Source organism: Nerophis lumbriciformis, linkage group LG07, assembly GCF_033978685.3.
Source record: "Nerophis lumbriciformis linkage group LG07, RoL_Nlum_v2.1, whole genome shotgun sequence".
Taxonomy (NCBI): domain Eukaryota; kingdom Metazoa; phylum Chordata; class Actinopteri; order Syngnathiformes; family Syngnathidae; genus Nerophis; species Nerophis lumbriciformis.
In genome coordinates, this window is record NC_084554.2 from 36,682,910 (window position 1) to 36,699,997 (window position 17,088).

A 17,088-nucleotide genomic window follows, 5' to 3' on the forward strand; every position below is an offset into this window, starting at 1 on the left:
TATTCATCCAAGTCATTGTAATCTCAGGGCATTCAATCGATCACAACTGGAATGCAAATTGTGTTATATTTAGTGTCACAGTGGTGTTTCTCGTGACATTAGAATGCAGAGACTGCCAACAAAGTGCAGGTCAAATGTATTCAACAAAAAAAATTGTGCGGCAGTGTGTATATGGATGGTTTTATTCATCCAAATCATTGTAATCTCAGGGCATTCAATCGATCGCAACTGGAATGCAAATTTTGTTATATTTAGTGTCACAGTAGTGTTGGTCATGGCACTAGGATGCAGAGACTGCAGGCAAAGTGCAGGTCAAAGGTATTTTTATTTAAAAAAATGTGCGGCAGTGTGTCTGTGGATGTTCTTATTCATCCAAGTCATTGTAATCTCAGGGCATTCAATCGATCGCAACTGGAATGCAAATTTTGTTATATTTAGTGTCACAGTAGTGTTGGTCGTGGCACTAGGATGCAGAGACTGCAGGCAAAGTGCAGGTCAAATGTATTTAACTAAAAAAAATGGTGCGGCAGTGTGTCTATGGGTGTTCTTATTCATCCAAGTCATTGTAATCTCAGGGCAGTCAATCGATCGCGGCTTTAATGCAAATTGTGTTATATTTAGTGTCCTGGTTGGTTGTGACATTAGAATGCAGAGACTACAGGCAAAGTGCAGGTCAAAGGTATTTAATAAAAAAAATTGTGTGGCAGTGTGTCTATGGATGTTCTTATTCATCCAAGTCATTGTAATCTCAGGGCATTCAATCGATCACAACTGGAATGCAAATTGTGTTATATTTAGTGTCACAGTGGTGTTGCTCGTGACATTAGAATGCAGAGACTGCCAACAAAGTGCAGGTCAAATGTATTCAACAAAAAACATTGTGCGGCAGTGTGTATATGGATGGTTTTATTCATCCAAATCATTGTAATCTCAGGGCATTCAATCGATCGCAACTGGAATGCAAATTTTGTTATATTTAGTGTCACAGTAGTGTTGGTCGTGGCACTAGGATGCAGAGACTGCAGGCAAAGTGCAGGTCAAATGTATTTAACTAAAAAAAATTGTGCGGCAGTGTGTCTATGGGTGTTCTTATTCATCCGAGTCATTGTAATCTCAGGGCATTCAATCGATCGCAACTAGAATGCAAATTGTGTTATATTTAGTGTCACGGTGGTGTTGCTTGTGACATTAGGATGCAGAGACTGCAGGCAAAGTGCAGGTCAAAGGTATTTCATTAAAAAAAATGTGCGGCAGTGTGTCTGTGGATGTTCTTATTCATCCAAATCATTGTAATCTCAGAGGATTCAATCGTTCACAACTGGAATGCAAATTGTGTTATATTTAGTGTCACAGTGGTGTTGTTCGTGACATTAGGATGCAGAGACTGCAGGCAAAGTGCAGGTCAAAGGTATTTAATAAAAAAAATGTGTGGCAGTGTGTCTATGGATGTTCTTATTCATCCAAGTCATTGTAATCTCAGGGCATTCAATCGATCGCAACTGGACCGTTTGGTTTGTCTTAGAAGACGTTTCGCCTCTTATCTGAGTCGGCTTCATTAGTTCTTGCTCATAGACTTGGATTGGTCGGATCTAGTCTTGACGACTGGTGCTCGGGTAGTGCACACAAAATAAAATACAATCAAAGGAAGCAAATGGAAAGCTGTGCAAAATGGAGGGACAGAGCACAATGATCCAGCTCCGTCTGGAGAACTGGGCTGGCATAGAAGGCATCCTGATTGGCAACCAGGGACAGGTGAGGGAGCCAGCGCTCAGACAGAAAAAGTAGAGACAAAAAGGAGGCAAACAGGAATTGGAAACCAAAAAAAGAGCGCTGGACAGAAAATATAACAAAATACTAAGTCTCTAAAATTCCACTAATAACTAAAAATATATTAAAAATGTGTGCATGTACACATTATTCATATTCAGTACGCATTTTGTGCATTCCACTGGTTTTTAAGTTTCAAGTTCAATCTTTGAAACCAGAATTATGCTCCTGTGCCAAAAAAAACCCCAATAAAGGATGCGATCGATGTGCTTGTAGTACTTATTCCATACTTGCCAACCCTCCCGATTTTTCCGGGAGACTCCCGAATTTCAGTGCCCCTCCCGAATATCTCCCGGGGCAACCATTCTCCTGAATGTCTCCCGATTTTCACCCGGACAACAATATTAAGGGCGTGCCATGATGGCACTGCCTTTAGCGTACTCAACAACCTGTCGACGCGTCCGCTTTTTCACCATACAAACAGCGTGCCGGCCCAGTCACATGTGGTATGCGGCTTCTGCATCCACACGGAAGTGACTGCAAAACATACTTGATCAATAGCCATACAGGTCACACTGATGGTGGCCGTATAAACAACTTTAACACTGTTGCAAATATGCGCCACACTGTGAACCCACACCAAGCAAGAATGACAAACACATTTCGGGAGAACATCCGCACCGTAACACAACATAAATACAACAGAAAAAATACCCAGAATCCCTTGCATCCCTAACTCTTGCGGGCTACAAAATACACCCCCGGCCACATTAACCCCCCCAATCTCCCGAATTCGAAGGTCTCAAGGTTGGCAAGTATGCATTATTCCTTGTGTGTATATACAGTAACTCCTTCTGATTGTGGATCAACATTAGCAGGACCTTCATACTTTGTATCTTTCTGCAATTTAATAGTGTTTTTTACCTTCATCAAAGTGCTGTCACTCGCAACTTTCTTTGGCCCCATATTAGCTTTTTTTTGTTGTCGTACTCCAAAAAAAAAAAAAGAGAGACTGACTCGCCAACACATGGGATTCTTTGTTTGGGCGCTGGATTCTGTGGAATAATACTCTGGCAGAAGGACTGTTTTGTGGCTTTTGCAGTTCTCTCTGGGTGAGATTCACAGCGGCCTTGTTTCCATTGTGTCGGAGCCACTTCGCTAACAGCACAATTCCATTGTGCAGACATTCGGACACACTTTGTTAAAGAGGCTCTACACCCAGTCACACTAAAGTTCATGACTTTTTAATGCTACAACTCCAACAAAGGGGGCGGGGGGTACTGTAACGCGTTCCTACTGCGTAATTAATATCCAGCGACAAGAGGCAGTAAATGTTTGATATTTGGATGTCCATGAACACGTCAGGACAGGTTCTTTTGACATATCTACACCATGTTCCAGTGTGCTTTGCTCCGCGCTGATGGCAGCAGTGGCGTCATACACATGGCAAAAAGTAGAGTGGGGTAGGCTTTAATCAAGCCTTAAATAGTGCTGCTGCATGCACACCAGCTTAAGGAAGAAGGCTAAATGAAGTAAGGGAACCACACTGTAAACAAAAGTGACCCAGATTTTACTTTTTTTTTGTCTACTGTGTGACCCAGTTGGGGTATAAGGTCTTAAGCTTGTGTCAAACTCAGGGCCCGTGGGCCAAATCTGGCCCGCCGCAACATTCAGTGTGGCACCTGCCACATCATTTAATGTGACATGCCACATCATTTCATGTGGCCCATCAAGTTATTCAAAGTGGTCTGCCACACAGTTTAATGTAGTCCACTACGTCATTTAAGGTGGCCAGTCACGTTATTTAACGTGGTCCTCCACATTAATTAATTATTTGGGCCTGTCATATCAATTAAGGTGGCCTGTCATGTCTTTCAATATGGTGTGCTACATCATTCAATACGGTCCGCCACGTCATTTATATAGTCTGTGACAACTTTTAATATTGTCTGCCACGTCATTCAATGTGGTTTGCCACGTCGTTAAATATGGTCTGCCACATCATTTAAGGTGGCCCGTCACGTTATTCAATGTGGTCCGCCACGCCATTCAAGTTGGTTCGCCACATAATTTAATGTAGTCCGCTACGTTATTTAAGGTGGTCTTTCACATTAATTCATTAATTATTGTGGCCTGTCACATCAATGATGACCTGTCATGTCATTCAATATGGTCTGCCACATCAATGAATATAGTCTGTGACATCTTTTAATATTGTCTGTCACGTCATTCATTGTGGTCTGCCATATTATTTAGAGTGGTCCGCCACATTATTTAAAAGTGGCCTACCATGTTATTCATTATGGTTTGTCACTTCATTTAATGTGATTTGCAACATCAGTCAATTTTGTCTGTCACGTCATTCATTGTGGTCTGCCATATTATTTACAGTGGTCCGCCACATTATTTAAAAGTGGCCTACCATGTTATTCATTATGGTTTGTCACTTCATTTAATGTGATTTGCAACATCAGTCAATTTTGTCTTCCACATTATTCAAAGCAGTCTGCCACATCGTTAAATATGGTCTGCCACTTTATTTGAGGTGGCCCGTCACGTTATTCAATGTGGTCCCCCATGCCATTCAAGTTGGTTCGCCACATAATTTAATGTAGTCCGCTACGTCATTTAAGGTGGCCAGTCACGTTATTTGATGTGGTCTCCCACATTATTAATTAATTATTGTGGCCTGTCACATCAATTAATGTGGCCTGTCATGTCATTCAATATGGTCTGCCACATCATTAAATATGGTCCACCACGTCATTTAATATAGTCTGTGACATCTTTTAATATTGTCTGCCACATCATTCAATGTGGTCCGCCACATTATATAATTTGCCTGCCATGTTATTCATTAGGGTTTGTCACATCATTCAATGTGGTCTGCCACATCATTTAATGTGGTCGGCCACTTTATTAATGTGGTCCGCCGCAATATTTAATTTGGCCTGTCATGTTATTCATTATGGTTTGTCACATCATTTAATGTGGTCTGCCACATCAGTCTATATGGTCTTCCATGTGGTCCGTCATTTCATTTAAAGTGGCCTGCCACATCTTTTAAAGTGGCTCTCAATAAAAACGAGTTTAAAGTAGGGAAGCCTACGGGAATAGAATAGAATAGAATAGAATAGAATAGAAAGTACTTTACTGATCCCTGGGGGAAATTCAGCACCACAGTTCGCTCACAATAGACAATAATAATAATAAATAATATAATATATATAATATTCCTCTAGAGTAGCAGGACGTCATGCCAGAATGTCTTTTTACACTTATATGGTAAATCCATGCAAATTGGAACACGTTGGAATAGAAGCTAGCTGTTGTTATGTAATGTGAACTTTGACCTTGCTTCAGATTTCAGCAGATGATTAAATTAGCCACAAGCGCAAAATGAAAAAAACAAAACGAAAAAAAAACCTCCCAAAGCGACAAGTAGGCCTCCTCCGTCCCTCCGCGGTCATGAAATATAAAAGAGATACAACACCCCCGCATTGGGGAAGGCTTTCAAACCCTGCTTTGCCGCAGCGTGAATATTTCATGGAGCCCTCTTACTTATTTGAGTGGGAATAATTGATCTGGAAAGAACGCTGCCACGCACAAAGACTGCGCTCTGAACACCCGGACGGGAAAAGGTTGTTGTGTGTGGGTGTATTGTAACGCAAATACAAAATAGAAATAGGGGAACATCTTCACAAATAAATGGACACAATTTCAATTGTGATACGAGTAAACGGGTAAAAAAATCAAGACATTTCTGAAAAGTAAGTAGCAAACATCATATCTGGGTATAAGGTGGGGTTGTACGGTATACCGGTATTAATATAGTGCCGCAATACTAATGAATCATATTCTGTACTATACCGTCTCTGAAAAGTACCCTCGTTCCTCCGTCGTCGTCACGTCGTGTCATTGCTGGTTTACGAGCAGACGAGCATGTTCGGCAGCGCACAATCACAGAGTACTTACAAGCAGAGACAGTGTGTAGACAGAAAAGGGAGAACGGATGCATTTTGGCTTAAAAACTAAAGATAAAGGTGAAGTTATAACACTGAAACGCCCTCAGGAAAAGGTGCTTTAAGTCAAGTCCCAGTCTGCAGCATTTTAGCCACTTCTAAATCACTAATATTTAAATGTGCTTTATAAATAAAGTTGATTTGATTTGATAATCCTCGCCTCCATGGCGACAAATAAAGTAAGTTTCTTACAAGTATCATCCCTGCAGGACGAGGAATAGCTAAACATGCTTCACTACACACCGTAGCTCACTGGCGTCAAAATGTAAACAAACGCCATTGGTGGATCTACACCTAACATCCACTGTAATGATACCAAGTACAGGAGCGTATCTAGTCGATACTACTATGATTACATCAATATTTTTTGGCATCACAACATCTTCTTTTGTTTTTAAAAAAAAAATTATATTATGTTTATAAACTCAGGAAATATGTCCCTGGACACATGAGGACTTTGAATATGACCAATGTATGATCCTGTAACCACTTGGCATCGGATTGATACCCAAATTTGTGGTATCATCCAAAACTAATGTAAAGTATCAGACAACTGAAAAATAAGTAATTATTAAATTTTAACAGAAGTGTATATAGAACATGTTGAAAGAGAAAGTAAGCAGATATTAACAATAAATGAACAAGTCAATGAATCATCCATTTTCTACCACTTGTCCTTAATAATGTTGACAAAATGATAGCATGGAAAATGAAAAAGCCTGCTCAGTGGTATTGTGGTTAGAGTGTTTGCCCTGAGATCGGTAGGTCGTGAGTTCAAACCCCGGCCGAGTCATACCAAACACTATAAAAATGGGACCCAATACCTCTCCTGCTTGGCACTCAGCATCAAGGGTTGGAATTGGGGGTTAAATCACCAAAATGATTCCAGAGCGCGGCCACCGCTGCTGCTCACTGCTCCCCTCCCCCTTCCAGAGGGTGGAACAAGGGGATGGGTCAAATGCAGAGGGTAATTTCACCACACCCAGTGTGTGTGTGACTATCAGTGGTACTTTAAAGGCCTACTGAAACCCACTACTACCGACCATGCAGTCTGATAGTTTATATATCAATGATGAAATCTTAACATTGCAACACATGCCAATATGACCGGGTTAGCGTACTAAAGTGCAATTTTAAATTTTGCGCGAAATATCCTGCTGAAAACGTCTCGGTATGTTGACGCCTGCGCGTGACGTCACGGATTGTAGAGGACATTTTGGGACAGCATGGTGGCCAGCTATTAAGTCGTCTGTTTTCATCGCAAAATTCCACAGTATTCTGGACATCTGTGTTGGTGAATCTTTTGCAATTTGTTCAATGAACAATGGAGACAGCAATGAAGAAAGCTGTAGGTGGGAAGCGGTGTATTGCGGCAGGTGTTGTGCCGGATAACGCGCCCCCGCCGTAGAATGCATCCCTGACTGTTGTGCCGGATAACAAAGCCGGTGTTTCATTGTTTACATTCCCGGAAGATGACAGTCAAGCTTTACCATTGCCCTGTGGAGAACTGGGACAACAGAGACTCTTACCAGGAGGACTTTGAGTTGGATACGCAGACACGGTACCGTGAGTACGCATTCAGCTGCGGCTTCCAAACATTTGATCGCTTGCCCGTACGTGCGTGCCGCTATGTGCATGTCACGTACGTAACTTTGGGGACTTTGGGGAAATATATGTGCTGTATGAACTTTGGGGAGGTGAACGGTACTTTGGGCTGTGGGATTGAGTGTGTTGTGCAGGTGTTTGACTTGTATTGGCGGGTTATATGGACGGGAAGGGGGAGGTGTTTGTTATGCGGGATTAATTTGTGGCATATTAAATATAAGCCTGGTTGTGTTGTGGCTAATAGAGTATATATATGTCTTGTGTTTATTTACTGTTTTAGTCATTCCCAGCTGAATATCAGGTCCCACCCGCCTCTCACAGCATCTTCCCTATCTGAATCGCTCCCACTGCCCTCTAGTCCTTCACTCTCACTTTCCTCATCCACAAATCTTTCATCCTCGCTCAAATTAATGGGGAAATCGTCGCTTTCTCGGTCCGAATCGCTCTCGCTGCTGGTGGCCATGATTGTAAACAATGTGCGGATGTGAGGAGCTCCACAACCTGTGACATCACGCGCATATCGTCTGCTACTTCCGGTACAGGCAATGCTTTTTTATCAGCGACCAGAAGTTGCGAACTTTATCGTCGATGTTCTCTACTAAATCCTTTCAGCAAAAATATGGCAATATCGCGAAATGATCAAGTATGACACATAGAATGGACCTGCTATCCCCGTTTGAATTAGAAAATCGCATTTCAGTAGGCCTTCAACTTTAACTGACACAATATGTTACTGCATACGTCAGCAGACTAAATTAGGAGCCTTTGTTTGTTTACTTACTACTAAAAGACAAGTTGTTTTATTTAAGGACAAACTTGCAATAAGAAACATATGTTTAATGTACCGTAAGATTTTTTTTGTTAAAATAAAGCCAATAATGCAATTTTTATGTGTTACCCTTTATTTAGAAAAGTATCAAAAAGTACCGAAAAGTATCAAAATAATTTTGGTACCGGTACCAAAATATTGGTATCGGGACAACACTAGTATTAGGGCATCACTATTAGTCTAAGTAAAAAAAAAAACATACAAATAAAAATGGCAGGTAGCACCTCCAGCCTATAAAGTCCAAAGGCCATTTATCATCGCTGACATTTGAAATCCCATCTCCGAGATTAAAGCCGAAGCTGCTCCTCGGATCAAACCAATCATTCCCGCGGACGACGCCGCAGAGCCTCGGAGATCAATGCACCTCATCAGGAAGCGGGTTAAGCCTCGAAAAACAATTGTTGGATGCGCGGTGATGTACGTTTGCCGCGCGTGATGGATCGGCTCGGCGGCGCCGGCCACCAACCTGGGAGATATTGGCGACGGGATGGAATTAGAGTGGGGAGCGTGGGTCGATGCAGCAGGACCCCACCCAGCTTCCTCACTATCAGTGTTGTGGTGCAATTCCGTCTTCTGCATTTCGGGTGCATACCTGTTACATGCATACCTGTATGTTTTACTCCTCCTCCTGCATCTTAGTTCACCTCATGCTTGTTCACATCTTTGGCTTTGTGTGGGGAAAACACAGCCACAAAACTCACTTCTACTCTCAACTTCTACTTCATTTGCAATCGTCACTATTATAAACAATATTGAGCACAATAATGTGGCCATGAAAACTGGAAATCACGTGTGGCGCCCCACCTATGGGTTGTTGTCAAAATGCTTTTAAAGACATGCTAGCATGCATTTTATTGAATGAATTATATTTTACAAGCGCCTTTTCAAACATTTGTCTTAAAGCGCTTTACATTGAGAAACCCATACGTTTATTATGATTATATTCCAAGTTTTATAATGTTTGGATGAATAGTTAATGACTTTCCAGCAGGCTTTAAAGCAACATTGAAAACGTGTTGAATTAGGTCCTGACGTCGAGCAACTCAAACATAACGTTGAAACAACTTGCTTTTTGACGACGTTTAATCAATGTTGGGTTCTGACGTTGATTTGACCATTGAATTTTGGTCATTTCCCAACCAATATTCTACAACACAAACACAACATTGAAACAAAATGCTTTTTGTCAACGTTTATTCAATGTCAGGTTGTGACACTGAATTGACCTTTGAAATTTGGCTATTTCCCAACCAAAAATGTGGATCCAACGTTGGACATCAACATTGTCTCAATTTACATATACAACTACCGTATTTTCCGGACTATAAGGCGCACTTAAAATTAGAGATGTCCGATAATATCGGCCTGCCGATATTAACGGCTGATTAATGCGTAAAAATGTAATATCGGAAATTATCGGTATCGTTTTTTTTATGATCAGTATCGTTTTTATTTTATTTTTTTTTTTTTTTATTAAATCAACATAAAAAACACAAGATACACTTACAATTAGTGCACCAACCCAAAACAACCTTCCTCCCCCATTTACACTCATTCACACAAAAGGGTTGTTTCTTTCTGTTATTAATATTCTGGTTCTTACATTATATATAAATATATATCAATACAGTCTGCAAGGGATACAGTCTGTAAGCACACATGATTGTGTGTGCTGCTGGTCCACTAATAGTACTAACCTTTAACAGTTAATTTTACTCATTTTCATTAATTACTAGTTTCAATGTAACTGTTTTTATATTGTTTTACTTTCTTTTTTAATTCAAGAAAATGTTTTTAATTTATTTATCTTATTTTATTTTATACATTTTTTTAAAAGTACCTTATCTTCACCATACCTGGTTGTCCAAATTATATCGGTTGATATCGGTTGATATCGGTATCGGTGATTAAAGAGTTGGACAATATCGGATATCGGCAAAAAGCCATTATCGGACATCCCTACAGACAATGCATTTAACAATTTAACATATACACGTTTGAAAAAGTATCATTTGGAGGAGTGTGACAAACAACTTGTTAGCATAAACATTTATATATGCTATTACTTCCTCACATGTGTTTGAGTAAAACATTCCTTTTGCAAGTCAAACATATAATATCCAATATAGATTTTTACTTTGTTTCTGCTGGTTTGCTGCTCTTAAATATGCAGGATGTTCTTTGATAACGTGTAATGATATTGTAAATTGCCCGTGCAAACATTTTATCATGTTGGCTTTTTCAGTTTAACGTAACTGCAAAAAGTTTCTGTCGTCTTCTTTGGGTCCTTTGATCTCTTTCCCGCTCATCATTGTTTTTTTCTTTGAGCCATTGCTTTTTATCAGCACTCCGCTGTTCTCACAATACACAAAGGATTTAAACAATTTGTATTAATTAAAGAAATGATGGAAGCAACAAAGTACAAACACAAGCTTTTTTCTAACCGATGAATCATTGCAGCCCTCCAAGCGATACAAAAGTGGTGCATGTTTTGACAAATAGTCACCCTTTCGTGTGCGGCACTTCAGTAATAGAAGAGTGTCTTCTTCATATGGCTGACGCCACGTACTTCGTCTTGCCGAGATGAAATCAGCAGCGCTATAATTGTGTTGTCACAATCTTCTTGTCTAACAGCATGTCTGTGAAAAGCAATACAAATACCGGTTTAAAGGTGTTCTCTCACGTTACACAAGGCCACAGGAGTTATATGGAGTTTCCGCGGTGAGAAAATGCTGACGTCGGGATGTTTTTTCTTGTGTGTTCTGAGTGACAAAAACCCATAGGATTTTGAAGAAAATAAATAAAAGAAAAACCAAGGGGAGGAAGGGATTCTAGAATGTGATGGATCCATCTATGAAGTACACTATATTGCCAAAAGTATTTGCATACTTGCCAACCCGCCCGGATTTTCCGGGAGACTCCCGAAATTCAGCACCTCTCCCGAAAACCTCCCGGGACAAATTTTCTCCCGAAAATCTCCCGAAATTCAGGCGGAGCTGGAGGCCACGCCCCCTCCAGCTCCATGCGGACCTGAGTGACGTGTTGACAGCCTGTTCACAACAATGTTGTGACACTTTTAAACAGGACAATACTGCCATCTACTGTACATGCATATGTGACCCACCCATAATGTGTCACATTTTTGTGTTGATTTATTTATTTTATTTTGTGGTTTGAATTCGTTTTTTGGAGCTGTCATTCCACATTTATCAGTATTCACATTGGTCAGTAGGGGGCAGTAGGGCGTTTCTTCCCAATTGAATGCTATCACCTGCAGACCGGAAGTGTCTTGTCATTCTGATGAGAGCGACCAGTCTGTGAACAATTGAAATGTCCTGTGTGCTTTTTCCTCCTGTATAACAGGTTAGTTTTGGTGAATCAACTCACTGAATAATATCCATGTGATCTTTATAAGTTTAAGTACACATTCTGATGGTGGAACCTAACTCTAAAGTGTTTGTGAGTTGTAGTTTGTATTTGTGAATGAGTCCAGTGCACAGCTGCAGTAATCAATACAAAATGGCGACGTGAGTGCGCAATGTTTATATAGGAACTTCTGATCCTAATTCAGACTCCCAAATTAGAGCTCCCGTTTTCTTATTGATTTTAAAATGTATATTTGTATAATGTGTGTGTTCTGAAATAGTGACAGAGAATAGAACAAGGATGGCCAATTCAACCCTTAACTCAACAATGAGTAGATGAGTGTTATGTGTGTGTATATGTGTAAATAAATGAACACTGAAATTCAAGTATTTATATATATATACATATATATATATATATATATATATATATATATATATATATATATGTAATAATAAAAAAATAAAAAAATAAAAATAAAAATAAATATATATATATATATATATATATATATATATATAGCTAGAATTCACTGAAAGTCAAATATTTATTATATATATATATATATATATATATATATATATATATATATATATATATATATATATATATATATATATATATATATATCTTAACCACGCCCCCAACCATGCCCCCCGCCCCACTCCCGACCACGCCCCCCACCTTCCGAAATCGGAGGTCTCAAGGTTGGCAAGTATGGTATTTGGCCACCGATCCAAATGATCAGAATCAGGTGTCCTAATCACTTGGCCCGGCCACAGGTGTATAAAACCAAGCACTTAGGCATGGAGACTGTTTCTACAAACATTTGTGAAAGAATGGGCCGTGTCCTAAACATAGGATGCCACCTGTGCAACAAATCCAGTCGTGAAATTTCCTCGCTCCTATATATTCCAAAGTCTACTTTTGGCTTCATTATAAGAAAATGGACAAGTTTGGGAACAACAGCAAGTCAGCCACCAAGTGGTAGGCCACATAAACTGACAGAGAGGGGTCAGCGGATGCTGAAGTGCATAGTGCAAAGACCTTCTGCACAGTCAGTTGCTACAGAGCTCCAAACTTCATGTGACCTTCCAATTAGCCCACGTACAGTACGCAGAGAGCTTCATGGAGTGGGTTTCCATGGCCGAGCAGCTGCATCTTAGACATACATCACCAAGTCCAATGCAAAGCGTCAGATTCAGTGGTGTAAAGCACACCGCTACTGGACTCTAGAGCAGTGGAGACGCTTTTCCATCTGGCAATCTGATGGACCAGTCTGGGTTTGGAGGTTGCCAGGAGAACGGTTCATTTCGGACTGCATTGTGACGAGTGTGACATTTGGTGGAGGAGGAATTATGGTGTGGGGTTGTTTTTCAAGAGTTGGGCTTAGCCCCTTAATTCCAGGGAAAGGAACTTTGAATGCTCCAGTATACCAAAACATTTTGGACAATTCCATGGGATGGCACTTCAAGTTCATATGTGAGTCAAGGCAGGTGACCAAATACTTTTGGCAATATAGTGTATATCCTCGTAAGTGACAACAGTTTGCACATGGGGAGCACAAGTGGTGCTCAAAAGAAACAATGGAAAGTTCTAAAGTCAAACTGTGGCATAAACACGTTGACTCTACAAGCGATGTTTTACAAAATGAAAGCAAGGTGTTTGCAGAGTCACCTAGTGGTGTCTTGTAGGTATTGCAGGTCAGTGGACAGGCAGTGTGTCGTACGATTGTCAAGGCTGTTCCCGCTAATAAAGATGTGTAAAGTGTAAAGCGGATATTTAGCGTTTCCTGATGGAGGCTTGTCGTTGTTGACAGGAATCTATTTTTTTTTTTTACTGACTCAAGTTCTGAAGTGAATCGGGTACCTGATGCAATGGAGTCACTCGCCACATCGTAATCATGCAGTTTGATAGAGGTGCTCAAAAGAATTGATTCAGCTCCAAATCACAATTCTTATTTATTCTGATTCTAAGTCAATTGTTGATATTCAAAAATAGTTTAAAAAGATAAATCTTTACGTATGTATTTTTTAAGAATCAATTTGAAAAAAAAGGCAATTTTAGGCTATTTACGCGCTTACTTACTGCGCGTAAACGTCATACATCAGCAGCTAGTTTTTGTAACCTATTTAAAAAAAAAGGTTTTATCATTTTCTACCAAACAATATGTTGCTAAAATCGTATTGAATCGAGAAGCGATTCTGAATCTAATCGTCCCTACCATAGAATGAATCGAATTAATATTGAGTTGTTGTAAGATACACATCTCTACAGTTGGAGTGACAGTTGCACAGTTAGTGACATGAGTGAGTACAGCATACTTGCCAACCCTCCCGGATTTTCCGGGAGACTCCCGAAATTCAGCGCCTCTCCCGAAAACATCCCGGGACAAATTATCTCCCGAAAATCTCCCGAAATTCAGGCGGACTCAGGTCCGCATTTCCCACAATATAAACGGTGTGCCTGCCCAATGACGTTATAACTGTAGAATGATCGAGGGTGAGTTCTTGGTTCCTTATGTGGGTTTATTGTTAGGCAGTTTCATTAACGTCCTCCCAGCGCTGTAACAACACACAACAACAGCAGTCACGTTTTGGTCTGCCGTAAACAGCAATATTGTGACACTCTTAAACAGGACAATGCTGCCATCTGGTGCATTTGATGAAAGCACTTTTGTGCGTGCCGCACAGCAATGCATCATCAGAGAGGGTGTTCAGCATGGTTAGAAAAATAGTGACAGAGAATAGAACAAGGATGGACAATTCAACCATTAACTCAACAAGTATATGTGTAAATAAATGAACACTGAAATTCAAGTATTTATTTTATATATATATATATACACAATAAAATAAATATATATTTATAGCTAGAATTCACTGAAAGTCAAGTATTTCTTATATATATATATATATATGAAATACTTGACTTGGTGAATTCTAGCTGTAAATATACTCCTCCCCTCTTAGCCACGCCCCCAACCACGCCCCTCCCCCACCTCCCGAAATCGGAGGTCTCAAGGTTGGCAAGTATGGAGTACAGTAAGTGATTTAGTGACAGCAAGGGTGTCAAACCTGTTTTCGTTGAGGGCCACAGTTATGACTAACCCCAGAGGACCAAATTTGTCGATGCATTGATTATTGTATATGCTTTTTACGTACACAAAAAAAAAAAATCTGTAGATTTTACAGTAAAAAAACTATCAACTCAGTCACCAAAAATGTTTTAAAATACACAATGGGGTTTTCTTTTACAACATATTACGAGAAATGGAAAAACAATAGCATTCTTTTTTACGGACAAAAACTGTCAGCTTAGCTTAAAATTTACAGTGTTTTTTTTATTTGTATTTATTTTTTTACAATATATTAATGCAAATAGAGAAACAGTACCACTGTTTTTTGTTCAATCTGGCAACTGAGCTGCCAGCTTTTTACCGTAAAAAATATTTTTTTATTTACAGTAATACACCGTTAAAACGACAACCGTAGATTTTACAATAAAAAAACTGGCAGCTCACTCGACATTATTTTACCGAGCAAAAAAAAAACAGTGGTAGTTTTTTCAGTTTACAGTAAAATGCTGTATAAAACCAGCGTACATTTTACCGTTACATCTATTGTCATTTTTACAGTGTAAAATTTGATGGCTAACATAGAAATCATACGTCAAGCAGGTATTTAAGTATTTATTTTTTTTAATTTGGACCAAAAAAATTGTTTGGAAAGTATGACAATTTATTTGTTGCAGAATTGGATACTTTTATAAAAAGTTGAAAAAGTATGCAATTTCATGCAGTACAAAATTCATTTTCTGTTAAAATGGGGAACAAAAAACCAAATATATTTTAGTAAGAAAATAAAGGGTACTTGATTGACGAATATTATTTCCAGGCGTTTGCGGGCCGTATAAAATGATGTGGCGAACCACATTTGTTGACACCTGTGAGCAGTGATGGGCAAGCTACTTGGAAAATGTAGTTCATTTCAAATAATGTAGCTAAGCTACAGGGGAAGATATCCACTGAGAATTGCAGCAAGCTACACTACGAGCTACACGACAAAATTATCTTGCTACATCAACGCTACATTTAATGGCATTTCTACCTATGGATCCACATGTATAATATCAATGTTAATGTAACTGAGCGTGTACAAATGGACCCAATCAGGGTTTATTATAATTAACTATCTGTCATTTAGCTGGGGACACCCTAAAACTACCTCTCCGGGTCCCTGCACCCCACTCTATGTATTTATTTTAGTTTATTAATTTTCTCTGCCTACAGTAAAAAAAAAAAACTGCATTTATCTATATCCTCACAACAACAAAAAACAATGACTTGTGTGTTGTTTGGGAACAGTTGGTAACGGTAAAACTTTTCATGAACTCAACTCACCTTAACGTGTGTTCTTAAATTTGTGTTCCACATTTTAGATGAAGACAGCAGTTATGATTTTGGTTTATGTCAGGTTCAAACACCGAACCATCTATTAAACAAGACAAGAAGCAAAGGAATCGGGCAGAGACAGAGTTCAATTTTGTCGTAGTAGTCTCCCACTACGATCTGAGGGACAGTCCCACGCACTCCTCTATTTATTCAGGAGTTCCCTAGTTAACATCACTGAGGCTTCCTCTAAAGGTAGTGGTCACACATGATGCAAAGCAGCTCCAGTACGCACAATACGTGATGGAATGTGCTGGGTGCCTTGCGATTGCCTTGTCTCTGCTTTGTCTGCGTGCTGTCGCCTTATCTTCGTTGAGGTCCTGGTACGCCCTTGTCTGTTAGCAGGCTAAAACAAAGAAAACATAGCTTCCGTGGAAGATAACAAGTTGTGTGCCCTTGCACGAAGCAGAAAATAGCACAATAGATAATAACTATAACAACGGCCTTCAAGCATAAGAGTTGTGTGATAACTTATCATACTTGCCAATCCTCCCAGATTTTCCGGGAGACTCACGAAATTCAGCGCCTCTCCCGAAAACCTCCCGGGACAAATTTTCTCCCGAAAATCTCTCGAAATTCAGGCGGAGCTGGAAACCACGCCCCCTCCAGCTCCATGCGGACCTGAGTGGGTTATGTGGGTTTATTGTTAGGCAGTTTCATTAACGTCCTCCCAGCGCGGTAACAACACACAACAACAGCAGTCATGTTTTATTCTACCGTAAAGCAGTTCGTCTGCCGTAATAAGGCAATGTTGTTGTAATATATTGAGTTGGAGGCAAAACCAGGCGAGGTGATGAAGTACGTCTCTTTACTGTAGACTTCAGAACAGACTCACACACTTGACGTCAGGTGCGCAACACCACGTAAATCGTTGGCCAACCAAAAAGTAACCCCAGTACGCTATAGCTAACATTCACCAGGAGATGGCAACAGACAAACATAGATCACTCTATTACATTCCTCCCCTTTTAGAAATGTAGAAGTTACTCAAAATAAATAAACAACCGAACCAAAAAATGCAGCAGCTCAATTAAAAAACTATACTTAAG